We start from the raw sequence: 14,635 nt of genomic DNA on the forward strand, positions 1-14,635 counted from the left end.
TCCAGCTTAAAAAGCCTTCACCTGGTCCCTTCAGCCACAGAGCTGGAGGCACAGAAGACCGCTGGCAATCTCATCCTTGTCTACCTTCCCAGGCTCATGGCCCACTTGCGCCCACCCCTGCCACTGGTCCCCAGTGCCTTCTAAGCGCCACTCTGCACCCGTGCAGCTCCTGCCTTTGACACTGCTGTCCTCTCTGTCTCGGTTCCTGTTCTCCAGTTCCTCACCCGAAAATCATCATCTCCTCATTTATCAGCATCCTTCCAGTGGAAAATGTTCTGACCCACCAAACCTCCTCATCCAGAAAATATCCGGCCCACTTTCCTCAGGTCCTGGAGCACTTTGTCTGTTTGTTATGTGGCAGTAAATTGTTGCATGCCTCTGTAGGCTCTGCAAGGAGGTTTCATCTTTGTCTCCCCAGTGCCAACAAAGGACCCGGAGCATATCTGTCTCTCAATAAAAGTTCATTCAAATGAAGTGATGAATTTAATGAATTACTGTCTCTAATGGGTTGTTGGTTTGAAAGCAGGTCTTGAGAAGAAATGTTGTCCACATAAACCAGCCACATAAACCAACCAAACTCACTCAGAAAACAAAATCTATCTCCTGGCTGAGTTATGAGCCCTCAACACAAAGCCTCTGGGCTTTAGGACATGGAGGCTCCAGTCAGTGACCTGGCAGGTAGCAGTGCTACAAGGCCTTGGGCCACACTGAAGTGTATCCATGGAAACAGGGACACATCCATCAGGCCTGGCTCCATCAGAGGAGACATGGGTTCCCAACAAGGCTCTGGCACTCACTAGCTATGTCCCCTTAACCAAGTCACATAAACCTCTGAGTCTCAGTTTCCTTGTTTATAAAATGAAGAAGCAGTTCTCTGAATGTCTCACAGGCTTCTTAGGAGGATATGTGACCTCAATGGTCCTCTCTCACGTTGCTCGGTAGTTTGGGCATCTGTCTTATTCTCTCCAAGTTCCATGAAATTAAGAACTTTTTTCTTATTTATCTTTGTGTCTCCTCACAGGCCTAGCATAATGATTTCCATGAAGTAATAATAATAACTTATTATGCACCAAGCTCCATGTGGAGCCTTAACTACATTATCTCGTCACCACAACTCTATGAGAAAACTTCTACCCATATTGTTCAGAAGAACAAACAAATGCTTAGGAAATTTAATTTGCCCAGTATCACAGGGCTACTAGGTGATAAGCTAGGTGTAAGACACAAGTTCATCTGACTAGAGCTGGAATTTTAAATAATTAACACAAATATATATTCGTTAAGTTGAAATCAGTGAAAGCCAAATGTGAACTATGTTTATTAGCAGAAATATAGGATCACTAATATTAAAACCTGGAGCAGATCAATAGAAGTGTATATCCCCAGGGATAAATCCTCTGGAAAGAGAGGAGGACAAGGACAAAACTGGAGGTGCTGTAAGAAATCAAATCTTGTATAGTGACAGAGAAAAAAATGTCAGCACATCCACCGACATGGCCAACTTTTAACCCTGCCACTGCTGACAACCTCAAAGCTCAGGAAGCAGGGTCCAACTCAGTGCCTCCAGCAAAGAAAGTGGATATCAAAGTAGATATCAGTGACCACATATAGGCAGGTATTTGGGAACCAAGATTTGATCAAAAAGGCAAACATTTGCTGGGAAGACATTTTCCATAAGTCAGAATCAAAAGTCAAACTACATGGCATAGTTTGAAAGAGGACAAGGAGTCCATGTTTGTGCAATACCTCAAGAAGTTGAAGAAACAAATTCTGTTAATGCCATCCAGATGTCTTGAAATACCGGTGTGTTCACATTTTTTAAAAATTGATATGCCAAAATCAAAACCCCTAAAATAATTCAGTAAAGAACTCTTAGCTTTGCAAAAATGATTCACCACAGGCTGCATTTCTTCATTCAACAAATATTTACTAAGTGCTCATTATGTGCCATTGTCTACATTAGGCTATTTTTCCCTTTTCATTTGGGCTTTAATCATCCTCTTCATCCATGGCACTTTATCATCATTGGTCCATGATGGACTCATTTATTTATTTATTTATTTATTTGTTCATTAATTTATTCATTAATTCACTTTCCTCCCTATCTACCATGCCTATTCTTTTTTCTGACTCCCCTCACCTCCACCAGATACCCACCATTCCAATCAAAGCAACTATTTTCATCTGGTTGATGTCAATCCTTTTATCTGTAGACATTTGTATCTGTTCTTACACAGTGTGTATTGTTTTGCTCACATAGATTTTTAATTCACATAAGTGGTGCTGTATTATAGAGCTCATATGGTTTCTTACTTTTTAACTCAGAACTATGTTGTAAAATCCATCCCCATTGCTATGTATACATTTCATCTGTCACTCCTAATGGCTTGAAAGTATTCAGTGGAATGCAGCACTGCATCATACTTAACCAGATTGTTTCCAACCTCTCCCTCCACAAACAGTACATCAACATTCTGATATGCATCCTTTTACAGAGGCATGTGAACATTTCCTTGGAATTATACGCCCAGAAATAGAATTACTAGGTCAAAGGATATGCATGTATTTAAGTTGACTAAATACAACCAGGACTCCCACCAGCAGTTCCATGAGGCTTTATGTATTTCCATTTCAATTTCACCACCAAACTTGGTATCATCCAGCTTTCTAATTTTTGCCAAACTAATAGATGTAGTGATATTTCATTGTGGTTTTATTTTACATTACTAATGCTAATAAATTTGGGCATCTCTTCATACACTTCCTAACCTCCTGGATTTCCTCTTCTCAAAAACTTTTTTCATTTCTTTGCCAATTTCTCTACTGGGGTTGCTGTCTTTTTCTTGTTGATTACCAGGAGTTATTCGTATATTTTATATGTATAATTCTAGATATAATAAGTTTTACTCAATACAAATTTCTTCTCCTAATCTGCCATTTAACTTTATTCTTGGTGATCTTCTGATAAGATCATATTAACAGCTGAGGAACAAGAATCATACTGATAGTACAATTTTCAATAGCAAAACTGGATGCAAATAGACAATGAAAAAATATTTTTAAAGTATAGAAGAAAAGACCATTGAACCTATAACTTTAAATCCAACCAAACTGTCATTCAAATATTGTAGCATAACAAAAGTATCCTTAAGCATACCTGACCTGACATTAAAATTGCTCTTGGAGGAAGCAATCAGATAAAAAGGGCAACCCAGGAGGATGACGTAAAAAATATAGGAGTAAAAGGTGGTCAAACACCTGGATAAAGTTTATTGTAGGAATTTTCTTAAGGCTGGGAAAAAAAAGAGAAAATACATCCATAAGAACCCAGAACAGGGGCTTCCCTGGTGGCGCAGTCGTTGAGAGTCCGCCTGCCGATGCAGGGGACACAGGTTCGTGCCCCGGTCTGGGAAGATCCCACATGCCGCAGAGCGGCTGGGTCCATGCGCCATGGCCACTGAGCCTGCGCATCCGGAGCCTGTGCTCCACAACGGGAGAGGCCACAACAGTGAGAGGCCCGTGTACCACAAAAAAAAAAAAAAGGACCCAGGACAGACTAGAGTATAGAAAATCTGATGCCTGTGGGTTGGACAGCCCCTAGACTATAAAGATTGTCTGTGGCCCAGAAAGTCAGAGCAATTTGTAAAGTTACATATCTGGAGAAAGATTTCTTGACATTAGAGGTGTGGTGGAACAGGAGGGAAGGACGTGGGTGATTTTAAAGGAAGGGTCGTATGTGTATATATTTTCCTTGGGACACAATCCATAGAGTTTACAAGAATTCCAAGGTTAAGAACCACTCTTTATTTTAGATAAATATTATGAGATCAAAAATTTTAATATATAAAGGATAAATTAACTAATTTCAGCTAGAACAAGAATGAGACCCCAAGTGATATGAGTACTCCCTGTGTATAATATCAAGTTCCATTGCTGCCTATACTCAATCTCCTGTGTTTCCTTTATACACTGAGTCAACTAAATCCATTTCTCATTTCTCCTGCAAATGAATATCATTTCATTCTTCCACAGAATTTGCCTCTTGTCAAGGCATCCGGGCATCACAGAGAGATTATTTAAGAGAGCCTGGTTTAAAATATGGCTGCACTGCTAGCAGTGTGGCCTTGGGTAATTGTTTGAACTGTCCTAGCTTTAGCTTCCTCCTCTCCCAAATCAAAATAATAAGAAGAATAGTTGCAACGATTAAATGTAACAGCCTAGTATAGAGTCCTCTCTGTACACTAATTTTCATTGTTTCACTTTGATCAAGAGACTACATAATTGAATTCCCTTTCATGTTTTTGTTCTCAAATTCATGCACACTAGGGACCCCTTCAAGTTTTGCCAATTTGTACTTTTCCAAGAGAAGAGCAGTTCCCACAACCCCTGCCAAAGAAGTAGTGGGATTCACACCACATCTCAGCATCCCCAGTCCCCAGGCACCATCTACAAATATGGCCAACAGCTACTTGGCAGGTCCTTATCAAAGAATGTCCTTAATGGTTGAGATTTCCAGCTTTATAGTGCTTTAAATAATTAGATGTTATGACTAAGAACAATTATAAAAGGAAATTACTTTCATTCTGATCAAATAAAGATTGCAGAGACCTATGTCAGAGTGACTTGAATGGATGCCAATGTTCAGAAGCTAGTGCTTTATTGTATGTAACAGCCTGGCCTCCATGGCAGGCTGCAGGCTGCCCAATTCTTTATGGCTATACTTGAATGCCCTCTGACGCTAGACAGATGGCCTCTAGTCATACTGACAAATTCTCTCCAACACAGGCAGCTGGCAAGTGTTCATGCCCCCTTTTTGCCTATGAGAAAACCAAGGGTCAGGTTGGTATAACTATGATCTATGTCCCAAGACTGTCATAAATAATCCTGGAAGATAGTCATAAAAACCTAGTGGTTATTACCTTTGATGCCCTTGTTACCATGAGCTTTGGAAAACAGCCCTCGCAAAAGAAAAAGTCTCCAGGTTATTCTTTCCACCATGTTTTCCTTCCAATACTTGGCAGTACACGCCAAATGATAGGCTTAATTAATTTCACCTCCACGTCACAAACAATACTTCCCCCCGCCCAGTCTTGCACAGTTGATGGCCACCTTCAAGAAATATCTTCCATGATACTTCTACAAAGGCTTACTGAGCACTAACTCTGTGCTAGGAATTACGCTAGATGTCAGTGATACCGAGGTGAGGAAGACATAGGCCCTGTGCTCAAGCAATTATCACTGGTATGAAGAACCTGCTTTTTTTAATAATGGAAAGTCCCACAAGAGTTCCTAGTAAGTAGTTCCAATTACACGGAATAATTATAAGAGACATTTCCGGGCCCTACCCTCTAAAAACCTGACTCAGTAGATCTGGAGTGGTCAGTCCATGACTCGGCTGATTGGTTGGTTTCTGTGGGAAAAAAAAAAATTCAGGTGACATTACTTTGGGATTTAGGAAGCACTAACTTAGGCAGTCAAAAGCTGGTCCTTCCTTTCTTCTCAAGATTTCTTTTTCTTTCCCTCTTCTTTCAACTCTTATTCATTGGAATGCCCCTAGAAAGCCCTAATTAAGAAGAAAAACAAAAAGCTCCAGCTTAAGTGTAGCATGGAAGATCTCTTGTCTACTTAAGCACATAACCATCATTTCCCACACACAGGAGGGAGGTTGGCACCATGAATACTCTGCACCCAGAAACAATCCCTTTCCTGTAGTTCCCCCCCTAAAGGGAATAGTGATCAGGTGACCCTGTGACCTGGCACCCACTCTGCATGCCCATGACTCAGACTGCCCAGTCTCACTGCTTCTCTGTGTAGCATTCAAAGGTCCCCCAAGTGACCAGAGCCTCCAAAACAACAGACATCAAGGTTGCTGTTGGACCCTGTTCCCCTTGAGCTAAAGGCTCAAAGGAGTAAAGTGAAGGGAGTTTGTCCAATGATTGAGATGATGCTTGTCAACCACCCTTCCTTCTGAAAATGCAACAAAGAACCTCCTCCTCTTCCTCTTTCTGAAACACCAAGCCCTCCAGTGACTCAGTATTTTCACTAAGTGTAGTTCATGATTTGTGCCCAAACACTATCAAAATAGGAATTACAATAAAGCTAAAGTCCATTTCCTTGTGAATCAAAGGTTTAGTTTACTACAAAAAGGAAAACGTTCCAGCACATCAGGACAAGTCTATTTGCATGTGTGCCATGCTCCTGGGCTACTTTTGGTCACAGGTGGAGCTGTGAGGCGGGCAGCTGTGCTGCTTTTTTTGAACTGCCACTTCTCTAATTTGGTAGGAGAGCAACTTGAATGAATGAATGAAGACATGGAGAAGATGAAAAGGAGATAGAAATAGAAATGGAAATGGAAGAAAAGAAAAGGCAAGAAAAGGACAAAGACAACTCAGAATTTTAGACATCTCAAGGGTCCAAAGGAAAAAAAGATCTGCCTCCAAAGACAAAGCAGTTAATTCAATCAAGCAGTAACTCTAAGTGAGGCATGTGTGGTCAAACTAACACCAGAGAGAAACTAGTGAACGAAGCTAAGCTTGGCCTCAGCAAACCCAGAGACAAAGTCAGATAAGACAGTCAGTCAGTACCTGGGTATCCATGACCCCCGATCCAGGTCAGGGATCAGATTACTTAGCCAGAAAAGTATACAATGCCCAGCACACAAACTCTATAAAAGGTAGCCATTATTGTTGTTATTATTACTTTTATTAATGATGAATATGGACGTTTTTTACTTCAGCCCAGGATTTCTACCACTGTCTATGGGAGCAAATACAAAACAAAAACAAAAACAGGACAAGAAATGTAACAGGATCACAATAATATAAACTGAATGGCATGAGAACTTTAAGAAAACAAAAGAAAACAAATTTCAGTTAGTGTGTTCCACAAAGTCACACCGTGAAAAAAAAGTGTTGGCAGTGGGGCAGAAGACAGAAATCCAACAGCTCCAGGAACCCCACGTGTACCTTCCTGTTCACAAAGCCAATGATAGCCAAGATGTCAGGACTTTTCTATACGCCAGGAACTGTTCTAGATACTTTGCACATATTACTTCATTTAATCCTTATAGAAATGCTTTGAAGTATTAGCCTCATTTTACAGATGAAGAAATAGAATGAGGTTAAGAAACTTGGCTAAAACATTCAACTCATCAAAAAAGCCAGGGTTCCAACCTGGGCACTCTGATTCCACACCTCCTAATCACCATATGACACTATCTCCCAAGAGAGTTAAGTCCCATGTAACCAATGGTTCATCCCTCCATCCCTCAATCTATTCATCCATCCATCCATTCATCTATCTATTCATTCAGAAAATATTTGTTGACTTTCACCCTACTATCATCCAGTCTGTATTTCGCACTGAGGATACAGCAGTGAACAAGTAAAAGGTCCCTGACTTCAAAGAGCTTCCATTTCATGGGAATTGGGGGGAGGTGGAAGAGAGACAGCACAAATTTCTTCTCACCAGAACAAGGAAAGCAGTAGATCAGAAAGAATCTCTTCAAATAAACATCTTGAGGCCCCCAGCCTTATATTTCCACAGGGCACACTTAGAAAAACATTTCTAAAAATTCAGCTAAGGGATACAGATAAAACCATCAATGGCATTAAAACCAGATGTTCTACATTCAACAAATTCCACAAACACCAACTAAGCACCAGCCACTGTCCTCACAGTGGCAAAGTAGAAACTGAGCTCAGGGAGGCCCAAGCTCAGTCAGATAAGCAGGAAGTGGGGCCAAAGCTCTGGTGAGCTTCCCACTCTGCCACAGATGCCTAGAAGGATTTTACCAGGGGATGCTGAGCCCAAAATCTAACAGTCTAATACAACCTGAACATCCTTGCCTTCCTTCTTTCTCCAAAGGTTTCCAGTCCTACATGCACAGCCAAAGATGCAACTCAGAACACGTGTCTTTCTGAAACGGAACCTTTTGTACCAGTGAGGTGGCCTTCACAGGAAGATGCACAGACTCAGGGCAAACATCCAGACAGATTGCTAAGCAGTCCCAGACCCACCTCAGCTCAAGCATAGATTGCCCAGTGTGTAGATGCCACCAAGCTGTGGATTGCAGAAACCTTGGAAGACTGCCTCTTCTGATGCAAGAAGTGTTGGGTTCCTTGGGGAATCATCTCAGATTTCTTTTTTGTTTGTTTGTTTTGTTTTGCAGTACACGGGCCTCTCACTGTTGTGGCCTCTCCCGTTGCGGAGCACAGGCTCCGGACGCGCAGACTCAGCGGCCATGGCTTACGGGCCTAGCCGCTCCACGGAATGTGGGATCTTCCCGGACCGGGGCACGAACCTGTGTCCCCTGAATCAGCAGACGGACTCTCAACCACTGTGCCACCAGGGAAGCCCTCAGGTTTCTTTTTTTATCCAGAAAAATTGACACAATGCCAGTTGTAGAGTATGTGCTCACTAAACTCTCATGGACTCATTGATCACCAGTTCTTCGTTCTTTTTCAGAGGGTGAGAAAACCATGTAGACAGCAGCGGCTGCACATGAACCTGGAGAGCAAGTTCCCAGCCTATCGAGTTTAACTGCAGTCCTTAAGTCCCAGGGGCTTGATTCAGGCTGCTGATGGATGAGCACAACAGCTCCAGTTGCCACAGCAGACCAAACACGCTGGTGAGAGTACTGAGCCAACAAATCCATTTTCTTCTGCTCTGAACATTTTGTAGGTTTTGAAATGCAGGCAGGAAATTTAACCAGGTTTACCTGGGGGAATGTCATGTGATCCCCAAGAAAGAGCAAAGTTTTGCCAAATGTTGCATAAGATTCTTACCCTTTCCTTCTTTCATCCATAGGACGTATGTTCCGTAGAACCTAGGACCTTCGCTGGCCAGGAGTCCTTACTCCTAACCATCCTGCAGGCCTATGTGTCCTGAGCAGAGTTGTGTCTGAGGCCTCTGACATTTCCAAGTATCACAAGCAGCCTGGTCCTTCATTGTGATCCACTTGGAAAGCATAGACAATAGGGAGCTATTGGAGGTTTTTAACCGAGGAGAAATAGGGTCAGAGTTATGCTCCCTTTAAATGTGGTTTTGGCAACAGTGTGGAGATATATTGGAGTTAGGAGAAAGGGAAGGTACAGAGAGAGTGTTTCTAACAATTGTTCCAGCAAGAATCAGCTAGGGTTGAACCCAGAGTGGTGACCATAGATGACCCCAAGCCACCTGGTTGTCATTTTTTTCCATTCTGAAGGCACAGTGTTTTTGTAGTCTCAGAATCTGTCACATGGTAGGTATTTGTTGGATTAATAAAAAGTAAATGAATCTGGAGTGAGCCATTCATTTTAAAGATGAGGAAACAAGGATCAGAAATTACCTGCCCATTGTCATTTAGATAGGCAAGGGCAGAGATGGGTTAGTGATTTTCACACTTTGTCATGTGTCAAAATCATGATTCTCAGAGTTTGTGATTTGGTAGGTCTGAGATAGGGTCAGAGAATTTGCATTTCTACCAAGCCCCAAAGGGTGATGCTGCAGCTGCTGGTCCAGGGATCACATTTGAGAACCCCTTGCCTTACCCATTTGCTGTCTACAATACCTAGCTGTCTTTTCTAAACAAAAAAAGATGGGGGGGAGCCTGGCCTGGCTCTGTCATCCCTCATTGCTTGGCTCTGAGCTTTGGGGAGAATAGGCATTCCAGGCTGTGCAATGGTGTATATATAACTTGGTGGGTGAGAGTCCAGACTCACAAGCCAATACCTAGGTTTGATCCTGCCTCCACCAACTCTAGGCAGGTTACTTATCGTCTCTGAGTACATATATTATAACATTTCTATGAGGGTTAGATTAGTTATATGGAAAACATACATGTAAAACACCATCCGTGGTGAAGTTGAGCCAACATTCCGACTTTGAGAACTAGCCACGACCAGCTCTTTCTGTTGGCTCACAGGCCCTGCCTTTTCCATATACGATGTTCAGATTAATGCCAGATCCATGTCCCACCTCTACTGCCCCCTCATTTTTACTATTTATCTCCTCGTGGGCACACTCCTACTCCTTCACAGACACTTGTGCCCAACCCGATACCTGGTCTGAGAGGCAGGCCTCCTCTCTGAGTCATCAACACCAGGAATGGTGTCATCTTATCATACAGTTACTCCCACCCACCAAGATACGGTTAGACCTGTGTTGGCCTAAGGGTCTTCACACAGTGGGAGAGCCCCAGCATGCTCATAGAACCATCTATCCCGCGTGTGTCGAGGAAAGCCTACGCCGTGCCCTGTCCCCATCGGACCCTTCCCCCTTGGCAGCTGTTTCATTAGATCTTAGTGCCCCACCTGCTCAGTACATGTTCCCCAGACGGTGAGGCCATGAGGTGACTAAGGGAGAAGGCTGAGCAACCTGAGTGCAGTGGAGAATCCTGCCTGGAGTGGGGATGGGAAGGAGCCCTCAAGCACAACCACGAAATCAGGAACGAGTTGGCCCTGCCAGGTGGACCGGCGGGTTTCCCAGCAACAGCTCCTGCCATCCTCAAGGTGCCCGGGGCTCCGCTGCAGTTGAGGTCAGGAGATGTGCCAAGGGAGGCTGGCTCAGGATCCCCTGTGGCTTCCTGCCTGGACAAACACACCTCCACAGTCCTGGTGGACTGTCATCTCCGCGGACCCCTGGGCGCACTCACACTGGCCCATCGTTCTTCTTCCTGCTGGCAGCTCTCTACCTTTTCCTCCCCGTCGCTGCCCCTGCGACCCCAGCAGAGCCTCATCACTCTGGACACGCTGAGCCGGCCTTGGGGCTCAGCACTGCCACCCCGGTGTGCACCACAGAGTCGGGGTTCTCAACAAGCACTTTCCTATTTGGGGGACATTCTTTCAAGCAGGAACCAAAGCAGCGTATTGTGGAAAAGTCATTTAATTGACAAAGATTTTAAACTGATTTCTGTCATCAGCATCCTTTTTTTCCCCCCAAATGAGTTATTAAGCAGATCCCCAAAGTATAAAACAGATAAAGGAGGACCAACTCCAGTGAAAACAGGGTGGGTCCGCAGGCTGTCTCTGGGTCTCCCCACATTTCAGCTTCCCTGGCCCTCAGTCCAGGCAGCCCCACAAGCACCTGCACGGAACACACACAGCTGGAAATGCTCTGCCTGAGAACATCCCCTCTGAGCTCACCTCACAGACTTTGAGACACACTCCCTGCATCACCCCCGTCACCTGGCTCAGCCTCTCATCCTGGCCCACTGGCCATGACAGACGGCTCCCAGGAGGCACCTCAGAGACATGCCTGTCTTCTCCCAGCCTGGTCCAGACCTGACTCTGCTGTTACAGGGTCCCCTTTCCATCCCTCTCCGCTTCCACTGCCTCCCTACCCCCTGCCCAGGATGATGGCAGGTGGCCATCCCGTGGCATTTTGCACCTGAAACTTGAGGGCAATTCAGAGCCAAGTCTACCCTTCAGAACAGTTGAGCTTCCTGCACAAGGCAGACTGCCTCAGTGCTAAGGGGCAAAGCATTAGGGCTTCTGGGGGAGTGAGGGGTGGGGCTTCAGAAATGAGCCCTCCTGTTACATGTAACTTCTAAACTGCCTTGGTATTAGGTAATGCTCGAAAAACCAGAACACTCTGACTTCTGGGCCGACAGGTCAGCTAGTGAGGGCCCACTGTGGTCCTCTGCAGCAGAGCCTAGGCCCCTCACCCACCCTTGCCAGGCCTCCTCCAAGTCAACCCCAAATCCCTTTCCAGCAAGTCTACCCACAGGCCCCTGTGCTGCTGCAGTTCCAACAGGTACAACAGAAAAATGACCACTGATTAAGATGGCAACATTCACCACTCCCTTCTTCTTTGCCAAAAGCTAGTGTGCTTTGCTGTCATGTCTGAGGTTTGGTTGACTTTCCCTGAAAACCAAGACAACTTGAAGCCACAAATGTGGATCCAACCGCAAGGCCCACTGCCCATCCTACTCCCCCACCTCGAACGTCCTCCCCATGCTTGTCCGTCTACTCACTTCCCAGGATCCTCAAAGCCTTGCCCAAGACCTACATCTTCCATGAAACTACTTATGATTCCATCCTCAACTGTGATAATTAATCACATACTGCCTGAATTTTCAATGGACATTGAAGTGTTTTTGTTTATTTCCATAACTCAGTTGTTGGTTTCTTGTAGGCAAGGACCAAGCCTTCCTGGAATCTCCCATGGTGTCCAGCACCATGTTTTATACTGTGATTTGAAAACAACTAGTATTTAACTAGTGTTGGTTGTGTTACCCACGCACTGTCTAGGTCCGCCACATGTTAGATACTTACACACTCTTTGAAGATGGTTGCCGTAAACCGGCTTCATCCAAAGAAAAAGAGGCTGAAAAAAGAATGTAAGAGCAAACACAATTTTAATCTCATAATTTCTTAGTTCATTTCAGATTTTTCCTAAGCAAACATTCATAAGTTTGGTCTGTATAATACATGTCTCCTATCTCCCAATACCCCCTCTACCCCCCTCCAATCCACTTTCCAAAATGCAGCCAAGAGATTTATTTAGCATGCAAATCTGTCATCTTCTTCCACTGCTTTAAACCTCTCAGAGGCTTCCAATCGCCCTTAGGCCCTAGTCCAAATCCTTCACCTAACTTCCTAGGCCCTGGGGAATCCAGACTTGCTGCCTTTCTAACCTCACCTTCTATCGGGTCCGCTGTGCTTTCTAGGATTTGCATATTCAGCTGGCAGTTCTTAAAACTTCCATACTATGCCCTCTCTCGACTCCAGGCCTTCACATGAGCTCTTCCGCTGTCTATAAATTTTCTTCTCCTCCCTCTTTCCTTCCCTCCCCTGCATGCCTTCACCTGCTCGATTCCTGGTAAATCTTCAGTTTTCTGATTAAGCATCACTTACCCAGAGAGGACTTACCTGGGCCCCAGAACTAAGATCAGAGAAACTGCCAGTTACTCACACAACATCCTTCCTGTCTCCTTTTCATTAGCGGTCTTCCCACCCGTTTGTTTTTCCTTCTAGTCCCTGAGGCTAGGGAACATGTCCCTCTTGCTCATCCATGTATGCCCAGTATCAAGAATAGTGCTGGTTGAGTAAAACTGAAACATCCTCACATTTCAGCCAATGTTCAGGACATCTTTCCCACGTATGCTTCAGGCCATGAAGACATCCTTCAGTTGAGCACTTTAGGATCACTGTTTTTGAGATAGTTTACAATTAAAGAAATACTTACTGTGCAGAAGAGTTCCATGGCCTCTAATTCAGTCCACTTTAGCATAACAAATCAAATCACTTACTTCCTCTACCACAATCTTATCCTCTGCCTCTGCCCTGTCCACCAGCCTCACTTGTGGTCTGTGGCTTGTGGAGCACAAGAGGAAGGAAGACAGCCAGTCATGGCCACCAACATAACCACCACCAATCAATACTACTACCCAGCACATTGTTGCCACTTTAAATAAAGCTGTCTTTCCTACTGGAAGAAAAGGTTCTAACACAGCTGATGGTCTGCAAATCTCAAACAGCTTCAGTTGATTGATCAACAGGTAACCACAGATGGCTTTATGTGTACACAGACTAGCCCACCATTTATGGAATGTGGTTTCAGAGGGCACCCCTGGCCTCCATCCACATTTCCCCCACTCCTGATCCAAGGTCTACCAGTTAGACCTTGGTTCTTTTGCTGAAATCAGTGGTTCTCAAACTTAACGTGCATTGAAATCACCTGGAAGATTTAATAAACGATAGATGGCTGGGCCCCACCCCCAGAATGTCCAGTTCAGGAGGCCAGGCTCAGGCCCACAGATCAGTATTCCTAAGTTCCAGGCAATGCTGATACTGCTGGTCCAGGGACCACACACAGAACCTCTCACTTAACTAGAACTTGTTTCCAGGCCTGGTTGTGCATGAGAATCACCTGTGAAGCTTTTTAATATTCCAGAGTTTGAGCGGAGCCCGGGCTTCCTCATTTCTCAATGAACCACCAGTGATGCTGATGCACAGCCAAGACTGAAAACCACAAGTGTTTATCCCCGTTTAAAGGCAATCGTCCCTCTAAAGGGCTAACACACTGAAGTGGAATCAGTGATTTACATGTTAGTGTGAATAAGTTCCTGAGCGTTCCTGAGAGATTTTAGTGGAGGGAAGGGTGTGAGTACTGAAGACCTTAGACTGAGGGACACATGTGGATAAGGCACACCCAGGGGAGGGAAACCGAGGCGGCCAAAACCATCTTTACTCACCTCACCAACAGGGTCGTCCAGCCTGTGAAAGCCCTTTGCAGCAGCCCCCTAGATCAGACAGTTGCAGCCACCTCCTTGGACACTCCCACAAACTTGACTTTGCTTCTCAGGCTCACTGACTGTGGCCAAGACCATCAAAATGGCAACGTGCAAAACCCAGCTGGTCAGATATTCTGACGGAAACCCCAGATACCACTTAGTCTCTGGCCATGGGCCGGCCCTGCCCCTGACCTCTTGTGCCCTTCCTTGTCCAGGGAGCCCCTGGAGAACTCTGCCTTATGGATTTGATCATTGGTGCTCCCTCCTGCATGGGAGGGGAGTGGACTTCAAGCTTTATTTCTTTATTAGGAGAAATGACAGCTCTCTTTAGCTGAGCATACTCAGATGTTTATCTCACTGCCTTTCAACCCCAGTTGGAGTGACTGATGGGGGAAAGGGAACAACTTTTTTCCAGTTTCC

The sequence above is a fragment of the Mesoplodon densirostris genome, chromosome 7, assembly GCF_025265405.1.
Source record: "Mesoplodon densirostris isolate mMesDen1 chromosome 7, mMesDen1 primary haplotype, whole genome shotgun sequence".
NCBI lineage: Eukaryota > Metazoa > Chordata > Mammalia > Artiodactyla > Ziphiidae > Mesoplodon > Mesoplodon densirostris.